Source organism: Stegastes partitus, unplaced genomic scaffold (assembly GCF_000690725.1).
Source record: "Stegastes partitus isolate 25-593 unplaced genomic scaffold, Stegastes_partitus-1.0.2 Scaffold925, whole genome shotgun sequence".
NCBI lineage: Eukaryota > Metazoa > Chordata > Actinopteri > Pomacentridae > Stegastes > Stegastes partitus.
Window position 1 is genome coordinate 107060 of NW_007578656.1, and position 16807 is coordinate 123866.

Sequence of the window (16807 nt, forward strand, 5' to 3'; positions counted from 1 at the left end):
AGATGGAGAGAAGAGAGCGGAGAGCCGGCTGGGGAGGGGGTGGTGGTGGTGGTGGTGGTGGAGGGGGTTAGCTCAGGAAAGCATTGTTGCGTGGCAACAGCTAAGCACATTTGCTAAATGAAATGAGAATGGATACTGTGAATCGAAATGTTCATTTACTTTGAGGATCGCTATTTTTCAAGGGGGGAAATGGCATGGATACGCCAGCTTCCTGGGGGGTAAACGATAAGCACGGGTGTTGACAAGGTTGTTTATCGCTCAGAAAAGCAGTCCCGGGTCCAGACTGTCAGCGTAAAGCTAAAACTGTTTGAGGAAGATGGCACAAAGTCAAAAGTTAAACAACACTTCACCTTCAGAAGAGCCCTTATTTTAATGACAATGCAAATTGGAAAATCTAAAAGCACTTTTATCAACATTAGAGGGTACTGTGTGAGCTGGATGCACAAACTAGACAGAGATGCAGTGCTGCTGTGAAGGCTGCTCTCTATGCACCCTGGCATGTCAGCGAACAGGGTCATCTTTGATTAGCGACGCCACAAACCAACCTGAACGTGTACATTCGAGCTCTGAGTCTTAAAACTCAAAGTCGCTGTAAAATCACTGCGGCTCGCTCCCATATAGAAGGTCGAGGAGATGTTAAGTTATGACGCTTGCAGGAGAATCACATTGTTGGGAGTCTTTACGGCTCAGTAACACACACTGAACCTTCTGAAACCGCTCCCGAAGCAAACCAAGCGTCTGCCCTGCATCCAAATACCAAAATAAAGCTAAATACACGACTTTCATGTCATGAACGCCTCATGTGGAATTCATAAGCAGGTACGTGTGTGTCTTCGCCGAGCCAGAGTTTTGCATTGCATTGCATTGCATTTAGCTGACAAGTTGTTATTGTATTGTGCAATATTTCATTTTCATGTGCAACATCTCATTATCATTTGTGATATCGCTTTATTACCTCGGTGTCACTGCCAGCATTACTTCTAACTTTCCATTCTATAGCCATGTTCCAGCCTACTTATCTTTATTTTCAGTTATCGTACTTTTATCTCACTGCTGTTCTACTCGGCGCTGCGTTTCCTAATGTTATGTAATTTTGTTTCTGAGCAGTATTTGCAAAAGAATTTCCTTCGGGGTTAATAAACTTTTATCTTATCTCATTTTAAGTTGATCCTAACGCAAAGGCTGCTTTGAAAAGCTTCTACTGGCACTTTGATATGTGTTTTTTTTTTTTTACCGCTGTGAAAATGAGTTGATATTCCGAACAAAGTATCTCATTAATGTATCGTCACGTAACTTTTTATTCGGAATGTTTTTTTGGTGTTTTTTTTTTTTCGGTTCATTTTCAATGCCCGCTACTAACACTCAGTCAGCGAGCCTCTTTCACAACAGACATTTTGACGAGTCACAGCAGGGGAAGCACAGGAGTTAGTGATAACATTAAAGATGTCTCTGTTCTGTTGAAATGTCTCATTGAGCTACACTGTGACAATGAGCCAGCATGCACAATACCAGGAAATGAAGGACCGAGAGAAAAGGAAAAAAAAGGGGGGGGGGAAAGCGAGCCATCATTACCGCTATTACACCTGTGATATCATACTGTGAACTACCAAAATGGATTTTGTGACAAAGCTGCTCCTTATACACATCAAGTCCAAAATTACTCATACCTGCATCAAATTTGCATTTATAGTGAATTCATATTTGACCAGTTTCTTCTGGCTGGAAATGACACAAACAAGTGACAAAAGATTGTATGACACTGTGTTAAAGATGCTGATGAATCTGAGCTATTTCTATGTTTGTTTGTTTACAGTTTTACTAAAAAATGCCATGTCCAAATCTATTCATACCCTCTCTCAGTAACCAGTTTCAAAGCCTGTATTTGCATCAATCAAACTCCTCTTACAATTTCTAAATGTCTTTTTGAATGTCTCCACTGGGATTTTGTTCTACTCCTCCTTCAAGATGGTCTTCAGGTCTTTGAGGTTCTTCCTTGTCATGGCTCTGGTGTCTTTGGTTTCCATAGAGATGGCGGCGTGCAGCAGCCCATTCAGGAGACAGCAAGAGTTTTGAGTGTCTTGTCTATCCCAGACGTTCATTCTGCAAAACTTACAGCCGACAGACTTTGCTGAACATCAGGGCGATGAACGGTGCTAAAACTGTGGCAGCCAGTTGTGATGTGGACGCACTACACCAACACGTAGTCTGATCGGAGACTATGCTGGCAGTTACCCGAGAGAGAAGGAAGCGCAAGCGGTAGGAACGTAAATAAAGGAGGAGGAGGAGAGCCGGGATCCATGCAGGGCTAAAGGCTAACCCCTCCAGACCAGCAGGACTGTCCTCCTACTCTCCAATGTCCGCTCCCTCCACAACAAGCTGGACGAGCTACGTTTGATGGAAGAAGCCCACAGAGAGTGGAGGGACTGCTGAGTGTCTGCTTTTACAGAAACATGGCTCCATGACAACATCCCAGACAGACATACAGCTGGAGGAGATTAAATCTTTCCGGGCGGACAGACAGACAGCTAGCTCTGAACTCAGAAGAAGGACACTGGACATTATCAGGGACTCCTCACACCCTCTCCATAAACTGTTTGAACTGCTGCCATCAGGCAAACGTTTCCAGAGCGCTAAAGGAAGAACCTCCAGACTGATGAACAGCTTCATTCCACAAGCTGTCAGAATGCTGAACTGCTGATCCGGATATGCACATAATTCTATGTTTAACTGCTTTTAGTTATTGGATCCTGGAGAAACGCTCTCATCTTGTTTGTACTACTGTTGTATGTACAGCAAAATGACAATAAACTTGATTTGATTTGATTTAGTTCCTCCACAGATTCTTGATGAAATTCACGTCTGGACTGGTTCACTACAAAATGTCGATAAAATTTTCTGTAAACTGTTTCTCGACAACTTCTGACTGCAGGTTTCAGGTCACTGTCTTGTTAAAAGGTTCACCGTGGCCCAAGGATAATTATTTTTATAAACCACCTGATGCTTTCCTCTAGAATCTTCATGTCGTCCTCTTTTTTCATGACACCATTAACTTTGGAAAAGTCGCCTACTGGCTAAAAACTACCCCCAAACAATCCCATTCCCACCACCGTGCTTCATCACTGGGGTTGTGTTCTTGGGGTTGAATGTTTCTTCTTCTGTCATGAAATAAAAGTCACGTCTCGGTGTACAAACAACTCCATGTTAGTCTCATCTGACCACAGAATTGATGAACAAAAGCTTTCTTCTTTATTCGGTAGAGCTTTTGCAAAGTCTAGTTGAGCTTTTGTATTCCTGCGTTGGGGTAGTTAAGTCCTTCTAGTCAGTGTCCATAGAGACCAGTCTTGTGCAGCGTCTGCTTGACATGTTGATCCATCAGGACTGCCTTGGCGGTGATCCTTGGATTCTTCTTGGTCTCTCGCATTATCATTCTTGTCAGTGTATTGCAGGGGGGTCACGTTTGGCTTCCTACCACAACCTTTGAGATATGGCTGCAAAGCTTTTTCCAATCTTGTGAGGATCAGCTCTGTCTCAGTGATGGACCCGAACAGCAAGCCATGATTTATAACTGACTAGTAGCTGACTAGAGAACTACTGTACCAGCTGCTTATTTATTTTCATTTAATCTTTATTTAACCAGGAAGTCCCATTGAGATTCAAAATCTCTTTTACAGGAGAGACCTAGCCAAGGTAGCAGCCAATCACAACATATTATTAAGATGCAACAAATACAAATAAAACAACAAGAACAACTATTAAAACATAGTGGACCTCCCAAGAAAAACAACCACATGTCTCCATCACCACATTCTTTATGATGCCCTTAAATGTATTAATTGATATAAAGGTTTCTAATCTAAGATGTTTCTGCAGATTATTCCAAGCCCATGGGGCGTAGTAGGAAAATGCTGTTTTCCCCAAATCAGTTAAAACCCAGGGTATGTTGAAAAGTGACCATTTGGATTAGTGTATAGGTTAATGTTATAGGTTTAGAGTGGACTAAAATTCTCCAGAACATGGTAGAAATTACCACGACCATTTGAAATCAAGTGGAAGCTGCATTTTCTCAAAATACTGCAACCATTTTGAGTGGTATTAATAACATTTTGCAATCTTCTGTCACTTCTTTGTGTGATTTTCAACCAGAAGGAACCCTTTTGGTCAAATAAAAATCATTTCAAATCCTTATCTTTCTCGATTAACTTTACCAGACCTGTTTATTAACACCAGCCCTCTACCAGACTGTCAAAATAGTGTTTACTTCTGCACTCCAGAAAATAGTTCATGCCCGGTAATACCTCCTCTGACTGTCTGTGTTCCTTTGAACCTACGCAGCAACTACAACAGCTGCGACAAGGCTTAATATTTACAGCCCAATTAGGACCAGGAAATGCAAATTCGATGACAGTATGTGTAGATTCTGTCGAAGACACACTCCATTAATACGCTGCATCCAGATGGATCTCAGTATCTCCGGTGACCACTTGAGATCACATTTCACTGCCCAGCTCGAATATGTGTAAGACCACCATCTCCAGCTATAGCAATAAAGCTGATAAATGGTCTCTCCATGTACTTCTTATGGGCAGCCCTGGTACAATATGCCAGCCCTATTAGAGACAGTGTTGCAGACATTCAGGCAAACTGGTCCATGGCTCACTTCCATTGTATTTCAAAATGACACAAGGAAATGGCTTAAAGTACCAGTGAGGCAAAGAGTCAACGCACTTGGCCAGTCACTAATCATGCTGTCAAAAATACACACAGTCCCAGCAATGGGCCATAACAGTGGTGTTGGCTTTTGTGTACATTCATTTTTGTCCATCACACCTGCACCTGTGTAGGTTTACAGGTTGTATTTTTGCAGCTGCAGTCCGAAAAAAATGACTGAAGAGTGTTTAAACTTTGAGTTTAGGCTTCCTGTCATCTTGTGAGGAGGCCAGCTGGGGCCAATTGGCCAAAACACCCGGCTGGTCAGGACCACCGCGGGAGCCTGGTTCCTCGCTCTCCTTAACGAAGAGCCATTAACAATCAAAGTCTTAACGGCCCTGCAGCTTAACGAGGGGACTTAACGAGCTTCTTAATGAAGCCCTGGCCATCATTACCACAGTGAGTGGTGGCAGCGCTGATTGAAAGCACCGCTCAGAGTCATTCTGAAGCAGGAGAGCCCAGCCTAAGGAAACCAAATCCATTTAAGGTTGACCTTTCACCCTTATCTGTTCATGCAAGATTAATAGAAAAGTAAAATACGGAAACGCACTTAACCACATAGAATGGCTACGGATATTTAACAGCGACAGAAGCGGCACAGCTTTGGAGCCCTTTCAGCCATCTTTCCATGCGCAAAAAATACACCAAACAATATTATATACAACACAACTGGCTATCACCATATTTCACATCCGCTTAACGTGAATAATATGACATCTCATAACTCCTGTATTTCATATCCCCCTGATATACCATCTAATATATCAAGAGCCAAACAATATGAAGCCACTGGCCACATAAGGCAAATTTACTCATGTGTCACCCCTGCTTGGAGAATGATATCAGCCTGATAAGCTGCCATTCCCATTTTCTTTGGTGCTGTTGTGTATGCAACACCCAGCCTCCCCAGACTCCTAAATCTCTTCAATTACTTATATTATCATAAGGTAATATGCTTATACTCATATACTCAATTTCACATTTTTGCAATAACCATAAATCATGAAGCGAGGAGCAAAAGTACTCTCTGCCAACCTCTAAATCACTTAAATAACTAATATCCCATATACACAATTTCACATTTCTGCCACACAATAAATCATAAAAACACCAAGAAAATGTGTTTTTCTTCCACAGCTGTGCATTAGCCTAATGAATGTGGATGATTCCCCCACCCCCCCCACACAAATTCAGCGTGTGAGCGTGTGGCTTCTGCCGAGGCTAAAAACGAAAGGTGCAAGCAGCAGAAACTACAGTGTGGAAAATCAGCTGGCAGCTCACGTGAAAAGCCAATAGGCGTGCAGCAGCGGCAAGGCAGGGCACCGCTGAGCCCTGTGATTGGCAGCAGGGTTCAATTCCCCAAACACATCAGGCAAAGTTTGCAAGGGCACGCAGGCAGGTGCGAGAATATCCCCCCGAGTTCCTCCACAAGCCCGCGGAGGAGGGGGAAGCTATTCATCTTCTGTTTGGTGACTTCAAAAGAGCCTATAGAACAACTGCAAGCTCCACCAGCCGGTCGCACTCCGTGGAGGTAAAAGAGTCGGAGGGGGGCGGGTTGGGACCGAGCCAGCTCTCTCATATCGGCCGGGGGAGTGTCAAGCAGTGCAGAGGGGAGAGGGTCAGCCAATCGATTTGGAACAGGCCCGCCGATTCAGAGAGATGTCTGAAGAAACAGGCCGATCAGGGAAAACGGTAGGAAAATTAATTTGGGAGAGGGCCCATATGAGTTCATAGAGCCCGTTTGAAATGAAACTGCGCCTTGTGGCCAGCTTACCTACCACTGCAATATCATTTGTTTTGCTTGAGGGTATGTGTGAGTGTTTGTGTGTGCACATTTGTGTCCACGAGTGTCTTACTATACGTGACAGTTTTACCAACAGGCAGTCCAGGTGAGTGTGTGTACGTGTGTGTGTGTGTGTGTGTGTGTGTGTGCTGGCCACGGCAACTTTAAAGCAAGAGGTGTAATGACTCTGAGTCTCTCTGTGCCCTGGCTGAACCTCCACTTGGCACAGCTATAGCACAGAGCGGACGAGGAGCCAAGGCGTGACTAAGAATATGTGTGTTTGTGTGTCTGCCTGCATGTGTGTTAGCGTGCGCCTCCCAACGCCGGCGGGGACTGACCTGGAGAAAGAAGAAACAGTTGAAAGCGGGCCAGGAAGTGTGGGGCAGTTAATAGAGCACAGCGCAAAAGCTAAGGCCAACATCTACACAGCGACTCATAATTAAAGTCAACAACTCTCCGGGTTGGCTGTGATCAGCTCTGCCATCATCAGATGTCTTTGCACTCGCTCCCATCTGGAGAGCAATAGATCCCCATCTGGGCCTCAGGAGAGCGAGATATAAACACCTACGCGCATATCCACAACACAAACAAGTCTGTGGACACAGGTTTACCGGGCCCGCACGGTGTCTGGACAAATTCTAAATAACAGGTACAGTCGCGTGAAAAAGCACGGCGGTATATGGAAAACCAGACCTGTGATCTTTTTTGAAACAGACAAAGGTGATACCACTTGAACACAAATTTTTAAAAAAAACCTTTTAAAGCATTCATTCAACAAAAGAATCAATAGATATAATGTTCTTAAATGTAAAAAGTAACCTTGGTCTCAGAAGCTAGTGTCCCTCTGAGCAGAAACACCTGTTAGTAAAACCTCCTTCATACAGGTAATTGTAGAAGCCTCAGTAGAAAGCAACTGGACTACGCTTTCAGGTTCTTGAGGAGATTTCATCTCTCATCCAAGAGGCTTATTTTGTTCTTGAACTGAAGAACCTAAGAGAGAAGTCCAATTGCTTTCCATTGAAGCGCCAAGGATTACCTGGATAACTGAGAATCTAGACACACTTCTTGTAGGTATATCTGACATCTGATATCTTCACCCGCTCTTACATCCAAGATTCCTTTTGTAGCAACAGCTTTCTTGCTTCTGCTGCTCTTTTCACAACCTCCCCCCCAAAAATGTTTCAATTGGATTCAAATCTTTGGTTTATGTTCTTGTATATGTCATTTCATAACCCTTGATTTCTTCCACGTTAGCCATCTCTTTGCAGATTTGCTCATGTGCTTCGTTACCTAAGTGCTAAAACAAAGGCTACTGGACATGCTTAAGGGGTTCTTGCCGACGTTTAATGTGGATCCCCAGGCGTTTAACCTCTGGTAGCATCATTAGCAAATCTCGGACCATTGGCTTCACATTATCTCCGAGAACTCTGATAGCACTGTGATATGACGCAGAATTCCCAGCTGAATCAATGACCGCAAGCTGCCCGGTTCCTGAGGCAGAGAGGCAACCCCAAAGCACAACATTTAGCTTGGTAGTTTTGCTCCATTGTTCTCTTTGGGCAGCAAAGGCTTTTTCCTGGCACAGCTCCCATGCAGGTCAAAACTGTGCAATCTCTTTGTGACTGTACAACACAGTTGCAGAGTTACCTGCATTTCTGTGTTCTTCTGAGATTCCTTTTCTGCATCAAACAGTCTGCTCTTGGGCTGAATTTGAATTTGGAACCCGTTATTTTAATGTGATGTATTTGAAGGTGTTTTTTTTAAATATGCAAATTAGGAAAATGACTACAAAATGTTCACTTTATGTGTTATTTGTTTTGATTACATCATCTTTATTAGTATGCACCGTTTCAAAGAGGATCAAACGTTTGCTCGTCCAAATCTGTCAAAAAAAGCCAACGATTTCCATTAGATGTGTTTATTTTTTAATATGACTGTAAGCAATTGCATATAAATGATCGCAGAAATCATCATGTTGGAAAAGGCGCCGTATTTTATGGGTCCAAATTCATGAATAATTTTAAGTTGAAGAAGATCATTCCTCAAAAGATATATTATTTTACATTAATTTGATTGATTTAGATAAATTAATAAGTTGAAAATCTCCTAATTTAACACTGTGTTGTTTGCAAATAATGTTACTTTCAATACAAATCTGTCAAATGATTTAAATCAGGAGCTATTAAACTAGCTGTTTGTACCAACGTCACACAAAAAGCCAACAAGACTCTAAATGATAAGCGGAAAGCTGAATTATATCAGATTATGTTGGAGCCTGATCAGGTCAGATTAGATCACAGACAGATCAAATATGTGACAGTCTGTCAGAACTAAACAAAATCACGACGGCGGAGTTGCATAACCACAAATTGTCAGTCACTGGAAGGGAAACAAAATTAGACTGTAAAGTTTGTGTGCAGACTTTCATAACTCTAAGATCATATAAAAGAAATTAAAGTCTTATTGTCGTAGCTTTGGATTTAATGCATTCAGTTCATCGAGCTAATGCTAAAAGCAAGTCCAATTAAAAGTTAAAACAAGCGAAAAGAGAAAAGTTAACATCCGTCACAGCAGCCCCGTCTCCCGAAAACTTTCCTCCTGCCCAACTAAACCGCATTCTCAATGATTGTTTGGAGTGAACCGCATTTTCTGACAGGTTACGTTTGTTTGTGACATCTCAGAAATACATTTTGAATCAACCGATCGTTGTCATTCATTGCATTGCTTCACTGTTGCTCCTTTTCAGACAAACAATCATATATTAGACGGAGCAGGACTCTTCACTCTGATAACAAAGAACAAGGAGGAGAAGCTTCAAACATATTGTAAAGAAAGGGTATATCTTAACCCAAGCTGTGATATTTTCTTAAACCTAACTGAGTATTTTTGGTGCCTAAACTTAACCAAGTTTCTTTAAGGTGTCTAAAAACCCAACCGTGTAGATTTGTGGAAGTGAAAAGCCTTTCCTCTGCTGTCACAGTTTAGAAAATATGGTTGTTTCAAAATAAAGTTCAGCTTTTCCCCATATGTAAATGAGAATGCAGTGTAATTGTGCAGTATTACAATCTTGAGGAGACACTGTTGATCATTTACATATTTAATGTCTGATTCAACTTTACCTTGATATGTTTGCAGCACAGTGTGATGAAGAATAATTACCCACAACTGTGATTTTACCTCCAAATAAGGCGGATTGGATAATGCGGCTACAATATTGTCTTATTTACGTGCTGTCACATCGTTTGGCTGCCTGTTTTTTTTTTTTTTTGCCACATCCGACTTGCAGCGCTTATTTTGGGAGCATAAATGTTATCATAACCGAACAATGAAAGCAAGACAAGTTATAATTATCGTTAACTTTAAGCCATAATTCCAATAAAGCCCATAATTGTCAAGATGTGAAACACCCTCCGCGACGCTCAAAGAAGCCATTAGGACGACATAAAACCCACCACAACCATAAAAAGGTATGCAAATGGCGTTTCACCCAGGTGTGACACACGCGTGCATGCGAATGTATGCGTTCTCGTTCGACCGCCCCGTTCTCTCCTCTCTAAACAATTCAGACGAATAGGAAAAAACACACACACACACTTTCCAATTATGCAGAGGCAGTGGAACATAAACCCCCCACAGAAACAGAAAACAGTCAGCCTCTCAGGAGCACTTGTGACTTCAGAAGACAGACCTTCACACTGTGACAAGTTTTAAATTCCGTCTGAACTTTCAATCAAACCCATTCTAGCAGCGACTGTGGCGTAGGGGGGGGGAGGGGAGGAGGAAATTCCCTTTTGTTCTGCGCTCACAGTAAAATGTCAGACGGCGCTGAAAACAGTCTCCTCTGGCTCCCTGTCTGTTTGTCTTACAGCGAGACGTGGCTTAAATACGTCACAAGGAGCGGCAGTTAATTGTTTAGCATCGATCCGGCATCGATTCGCCATTGGAGTTTGGTTAGCGTCGATTGCCTCTTTTAATTCGGTTGCGGCGTGGACATGGCGGCCCTGTTCTTGTTTGATCTAATTCAGTCTGTCTCTGGAGGGCAACGGCGTGTGGCCTCCCCGTCAACACGCACACAATATCACACAAGTGCAAGAAAAAAAAAACCCTCCCTCTGTCACACACACACACACACACACTTCCTCCCACTCGCACACTTCCTAATAGAACATTCATTATTCATCATTATTAGACTTTTCCTTTAGCACCATAAGCTGTTCAATGCATCGAGCCACTGTTCTCTTCCTCCGCAATACATTATTCAGGACAAAACTGTGCTTTTAGCCTCAGAGTATGCAAATCCCACTTTTGATTATCATAATCAGCTGATGTATGAGAGGCATCGTGCGTCGTGTATGTGTGTGGCGGCCGGTCGGATGATTGTTTGTGTTTTATTGCTCCGGTGCTCCACTCTGGTGGTGTATACTTCACATCGTATTTTTAGCCGAGGGAGACGAGCTCGGAAAAGGCCACTGGAGGCCTAACTCACTGCTGTACATTTAAAGGGCAAATCGCCCACATATATGCCACCGCGTGCCACCGCCAAGAGGAACGGCTTTTGCCACTGGGAACCAAAAGTCTGTGTGCGTTTGTGTATGCCCGTAAAGCATGACAAAATGTGCAATAATGAAAGGGAATTTCAAGCTCTGTTTGCTACTTTGTTGTTAGCACCGAGATTGTGTTAAAGAATTATGGATGGCTGCGTCTAAATTAAGAGAAATGTACTGTAAATACATTTCATAATACACTGTTTTGATTCGCAGCAGTGCAGAATGTGTGTCTTTATCACACAGCCTTCTGCTGTATTATAAAAGTGTATGCAAGGTATATAATGTATGCTTTAGTAATACCGTGTGTCATGGTTGTTGAATTATCTCAGCATGTGTGTTTGGGCTGCCATGTCTCTCAGGATGCATTAAAAAATTAACCCGCGTGCCTCCATGTGTCAAAAGACTCCCTCTCTTCTGTCGCCGCCTCCCATCTGCCGCTACCCACGACCGGCTCGCTCTGCTCTCGGCCGGCCTTCCCGCCCGTAATCACGCCGACCACGCTCTCTTCCTCTGACATGCCCTCGCCACGCGCTCCCTCACCTCTGTAACCGAGCCGTCTCATTTTCTGCACCCGTCTCCGCTGCCCACACCAGCTGTGGCGCGCAGATAATAAAGAATAAGCGTTGAAAGAAATCAATGTTTTTTATTAGAAAACCCTGAGCGAACCACAGCAAACCAAATAATTCATTTAGCTTTTACCATAAATCAAGCTTTCGGGCTTTAAACGAACCCAATCTTGATTGCCGATAACGACGTTTGTTTTATTGCCGTACGAGCGCCGCGGCTTGTCGCTCGATCGGCCGGTCAGCTGAAATACCTCAACCTGGTCGGACTGTCGGGACGTGTTGCTCAGAGAGGGTGGCTACCGGTTTTAGCAAATACTTGCAGAACTAATGATGCTGCCATTTGCTGTTGATTAGAAACAGGCCTCCAAAGAACAAGCAAAGCTGCTTAAAAACTGAGGTGAACACTGTCGGGTGACATTCAGCAACATATTCTGAACACCAACAAAACTTTCCAACACATTTGCGTATCTGAGCTGTTTTTTCATTTTTCCTCCCACAACTCCAACAGTAGCCTTCGCCCTAAGTTAGCTGGGATACACTCCCCGTGACCCTAGTGAGGATTAAATGGTGTATAGATAATGGATGGATGGAACTCCAACAGTAACATGCTGCTAACACACTGACGCTCCAACGTTAATAATTAAATCGTGTCCTATATAATATTAAATCAGTCAACGGGGCCAAACCAGGACTTTTACTTAACACCTTAACTACATTCTGCTGCTAATACTTTAAGTACTAAAAGTAGCACTTAAGGAGGATTTTTTCATGAGCGACTTCTAACTGAGTTCTTATTCTAACTCAGATCATTTCTCTATATAACCCAGTTGTTTTTGTCCATGAAACCCAAACCACTTCACCGGAGTTTGGTCACATCATAATGAAACAGATTTCATTTTCATCAGTGATTTGTAACAAACGATGCCGTCGTGCTGCTGTGTCCCTTTCGACGGCGTGGACAAATTACGTGTTTTGTTGTTTAATTTGGAGGACTGGAGCCTAATTAGCCCACATTTGCACGCTCAACTAAGATAGTGAATGTAATTAACATCAGCATACGATATGTTAGCATAATTACTGTGAGCAAGATAGATAGATAGATAGATAGATAGATAGATAGATAGATAGATAGATAGATAGATAGATAGATAGATAGATAGATAGATAGATAGATCTGGACTTCTATTTGTTTTACATTTCATGTTCCTTAACAGAGCCAAGACTATCAGCTGATATTTCCAGTGGATATGTTCACTCTTATACAACAGTGACTAAACTTTTTCTTAACTTAATGCAGAAAAGGATGCTTGTAGTAACGTAGAAACTGTGTGTTCACATAGTTTTTTTTTAGCAGACTGTGATTCCATTGTTAAAAATCCTCTCAGCACTTTCTGCAGTACATGTAGCAGAGTACAGCTGAGCAGGCGGTGGTGCGGAGTCAAGCGGTGACTTCGCGGTAAGTTGATCGCTAGTTTGTGGTGGGAAGTTAAATACTGACCCCTTTGTTTTCCTTTTCAATAAAATAGAGCTTAGTTCAGACAGGCATGGAGTCAGCGCGTCACAAGGCCCTTTCTGTCCAATCATTTATTGCCTAAGTCCAGCCCACCCACTTAGCTGCTTTATAACCAAGGCAGCGTTCATTCATTCTGCTGCTCCACACTCACCACATCGCTGCTACAACAGCCTCTGCAGATTGACAAATCATCTCCTCCTCCTCTTCCCCAACCACCCCACTTTTTTAAAACAGTTCAATTTGTAAGGTCTTCACCTTACCATGGTATGATGACATGTTGTAAACAGCGCAATACAAATAAAACTGAATTGAACTGAATGTTGTTCCCATATTGTGGGACTGCAGGATGCAGATGGTTGAACATTGTGAATTGAAGGCTCTGCCGGGGGTTTGTGATCTCAGGGACTGTCTGTGTCATACTTGCTCAGATTGTTCCAGAGCATCACTCGAGCAGAGTCACCGCCAAAGCATGTGATCCCAAATAAATCTGACAAAGCGTCCCGTCTAAACTTTACCATTTATATATGTAGAATATTGACCAATAAGTTGATATCTAATTTTTCTACTCCCTAAAAATCCAGTTTTGGTTGTGCTCTATTTTTTTTTACACAACAAGCATTACAGACTCGGCCCTACTAACGCGTCTGTACACTTGTTTGGCGCAAGATAACAGCAACTAACTTTATCTTACGTCCAAAAAAAAGGGTGACTGGAGCAGACTAACCTGTGCTGTGTTATGTAACTGAACACAAATGTATGTTCTGATTACTTTTTTTAGGATACCAACTTTGCTGCATTCAGTGTGAGAATCCAATCCAAGAGAACTACAGCTCAAAGCACAGGCGATTACCCAACAACCTAATTTACAACATTAAAGCCAACATGGCAGGGCTCCACACTGATTACAGCAAATGTCACAGTACTTTTTTATTATTTTTTTTTGACTGAGTGCTTTAATATTGGTAACATGTTGATGTTATGGGTATAACAGTGCATGAATTCCTAAAAAACTGTGGTGTGGACAACGAGACACTGCTCGCCGAGTTCAGTTACAGCAGTCAGGTTCATAACAGGTTCACAGCTGTGTCACCTGCTTCCATCTCTCTGGCTTTCTTTCTTCCTGTCATGTGACTTCTGCCCTCAGCTCCTTGACTCACGGCTCCTTCAGGGCCACGGGGGAGAAGTGGAGCACGCAGTCCAGGCCAAAGCATAAATATTAGCTCAAGGTCGCGGTCACAGAGCTCGCGCCGGGCTATGCATAATCATGAATCCTGCACAGCCTCTTCCCTTCACACAGCGTCGACGTCACGCCGGGCTCACCACCTAAACGCTCGCTGTGTTTTCCCACCACTGACACGGCGCTCCTTGATGGGCTAACCTCGGGCGATGAAACGGCTCCGACTCCAATTTGTGTTTTATTTCATGTTATTTCATTACCTCGGGGTTGTTAAGAGGTTACGCGCCAGCCCACCTTTCCAGGGTTATCTACAAATGCATTTTCACATTAAGTTGAAAACGGCGCAGATGTATTCTAAGAGGTTCATGTAGTCTCGCAGATAAAACGCCGCCATTCTCACATCCGGGGAGAACGGCGCTTTAAATTCAGATACTTGCTTTGCTGATTTGTTCGACATTATCCCGAGATGAAACACAGGCGTAAAGAGAGAAGGGAGATTGGAAGTAAAGGAGAGAAAGACCCGCTGTGTTTCCTTTGAATTCCATCTTTAATAGACTCCACGGTTTCTCCTCTTCTCTTCCTCTTCTCTTCCCCTCTCGTAAGCTTGTTCCTTCAGTCATCCCGTCTATTATTTTCTCTATGTGATCCTGCACCCACTCAGCACAGAAACACATTTAAATGTGGCCTCCACAGGGGCTTGCAATAAAATGGTATTTAACGGCTTTCTCAATTCTCTCTCTCTCTCTCTCTCTGTCTATCTCTTTTTCCCCGACTCTCTTGTATTCTCCTTCGTGTAAACCTGGCACGTCCCTGCGCTGATGGCCTGGATTCCCGGCTGCCTCTTTTCATAACCCTCTCTTTCTCTGCGGTCTGTCTTTCTCCCGACTCGCTCCGGGCCTCGATGGGCTGCGAGGTCAGCTTTAGAAACGTGTGTGATCTCTCAGTCCTTCCCCTCCTCTCTTTTTTCCTTTAACCGTCTAACACGTTCTTCCCTTCTGCCAGTTGTAAACCATTAACCTTTCCTCACTTTGCACCACTCTCGGTATTTTATTTTTTTTCCTTTTTTTCTCACCCCTCTCGCTCCGTATATCACCACGCCATTAACACCGGCCTCTCTCTATCGTATATCTCCTTTCATTTTTAACCCCTCTCTGTTCTCTGTTCCTCTCGCATCGCCTCATCTCCGTCCCGCGTTGTAATCTCGACTCTCCTCTGCCTTGTTAGCTCCTCTCGCTCTCTTCTCCCTCATTCCTGCGCTGTAGTCACTCTCTAATTGCTGTCTCACCCCTGCTGTGCTCGGACCCGGAGGCTAAATGATTTCTACGGGGAGAGTAAGAGTGGAAGTACACGAAAACACAGAGCTGTTTGCAAAGAGGGGGTTTTTATTATTATTGATGATTTCCTTGTCGGGAGGTGTGTGTTAGTCTTGGCCCTCCTATTGGCAACATCACACTCTTCTTATTTTTATTTCCTGTCTGTTTGGCTCCACGCCTCCTTTCCTCTTGCCCTCCTGCTTCGGCTTCATGAGGGACTCTTTTATCTGACTGGTGTTATTTATAACTTGCAAGGTTTCTGTGTTTTGTGATGTGTTTGTGTACTCACAGAGTGTGGATTTTACCTTCTTTTTTTTTTTTTTTTGTTGACGCAAATATGTATTTAGAGTCTACAAGTGTTTGTGTGCTTTCCACAGATGTCAGGGGAGACAATTTAACATAGTGAAAGAGGTGTTCACATCTTTTACTTAAGCACATTCAGGAATACGACAGTGTCAAAGTACTACATCACAAATAAAACCGGACTCAAGACTTTTGCTAAAAGTGTCAAAGTTCTGTTTGCAACATGTTCTCTAAGTCATACAGTTCAACTTCTAAACTGAATTTCCAGTGCAATGTTTCCTGTGTATGCCCGCCAGGAGAGGAGCCGAGGGGTGGTTCAGGGTGGCCATGGCCCCCTCATAATACATTCTGGCCACCCCACACAACTGATAGTGAAGCCTATTATTTTCTCATCCGTGTGCAATTTACATTTTAATATCATCAATTAACCCTCTGAACCCTAAAACCTCAGGGAAGTTTCATAAAGTCATGTTATTTTTGTTTTATTTGCCAAAATGCAACCATGAAAACAGCTGCAAGAAACTGCAAAGAAAAAAAAAAAAGGAAGAACCATAAATCCTTGAACTAATCACGTTAAAAACACCCAAACCTGAGCTAAATTTTGGGATATTTAGACTTAGATAAACTTTGATCCATAAGGGAAATTGTTTTATCACAGTCGCATAAAATAAAATAAAATAAAATAAAATAAAATAAAATAAAATAAAATAAAATAAAATAAATATAACAATATACAAAAACATTTAATTCAAAAATTTACAATTTTATTTTATTTTTGCCAAGTAAAGACAGACAAGAAAAATAATTAAAAAATAAATAAAACAAATTAAATTAATTATAAATATAAATAAATACTACTGTAACACTCGTGGAAATATATGAGTGAAGGAGTTATCTG

The 16807-nt window shown here is 42.6% G+C and overlaps 1 protein-coding gene across 1 annotated transcript in view; it reads right to left on the reverse strand.

The window, feature by feature from the left end:
* The window catches only part of cdh24b (cadherin 24, type 2b), a 113450-nt gene that overhangs the window by 85635 nt on the left and 11008 nt on the right, over nucleotides 1-16807 (reverse strand). The window lies entirely within an intron of this gene.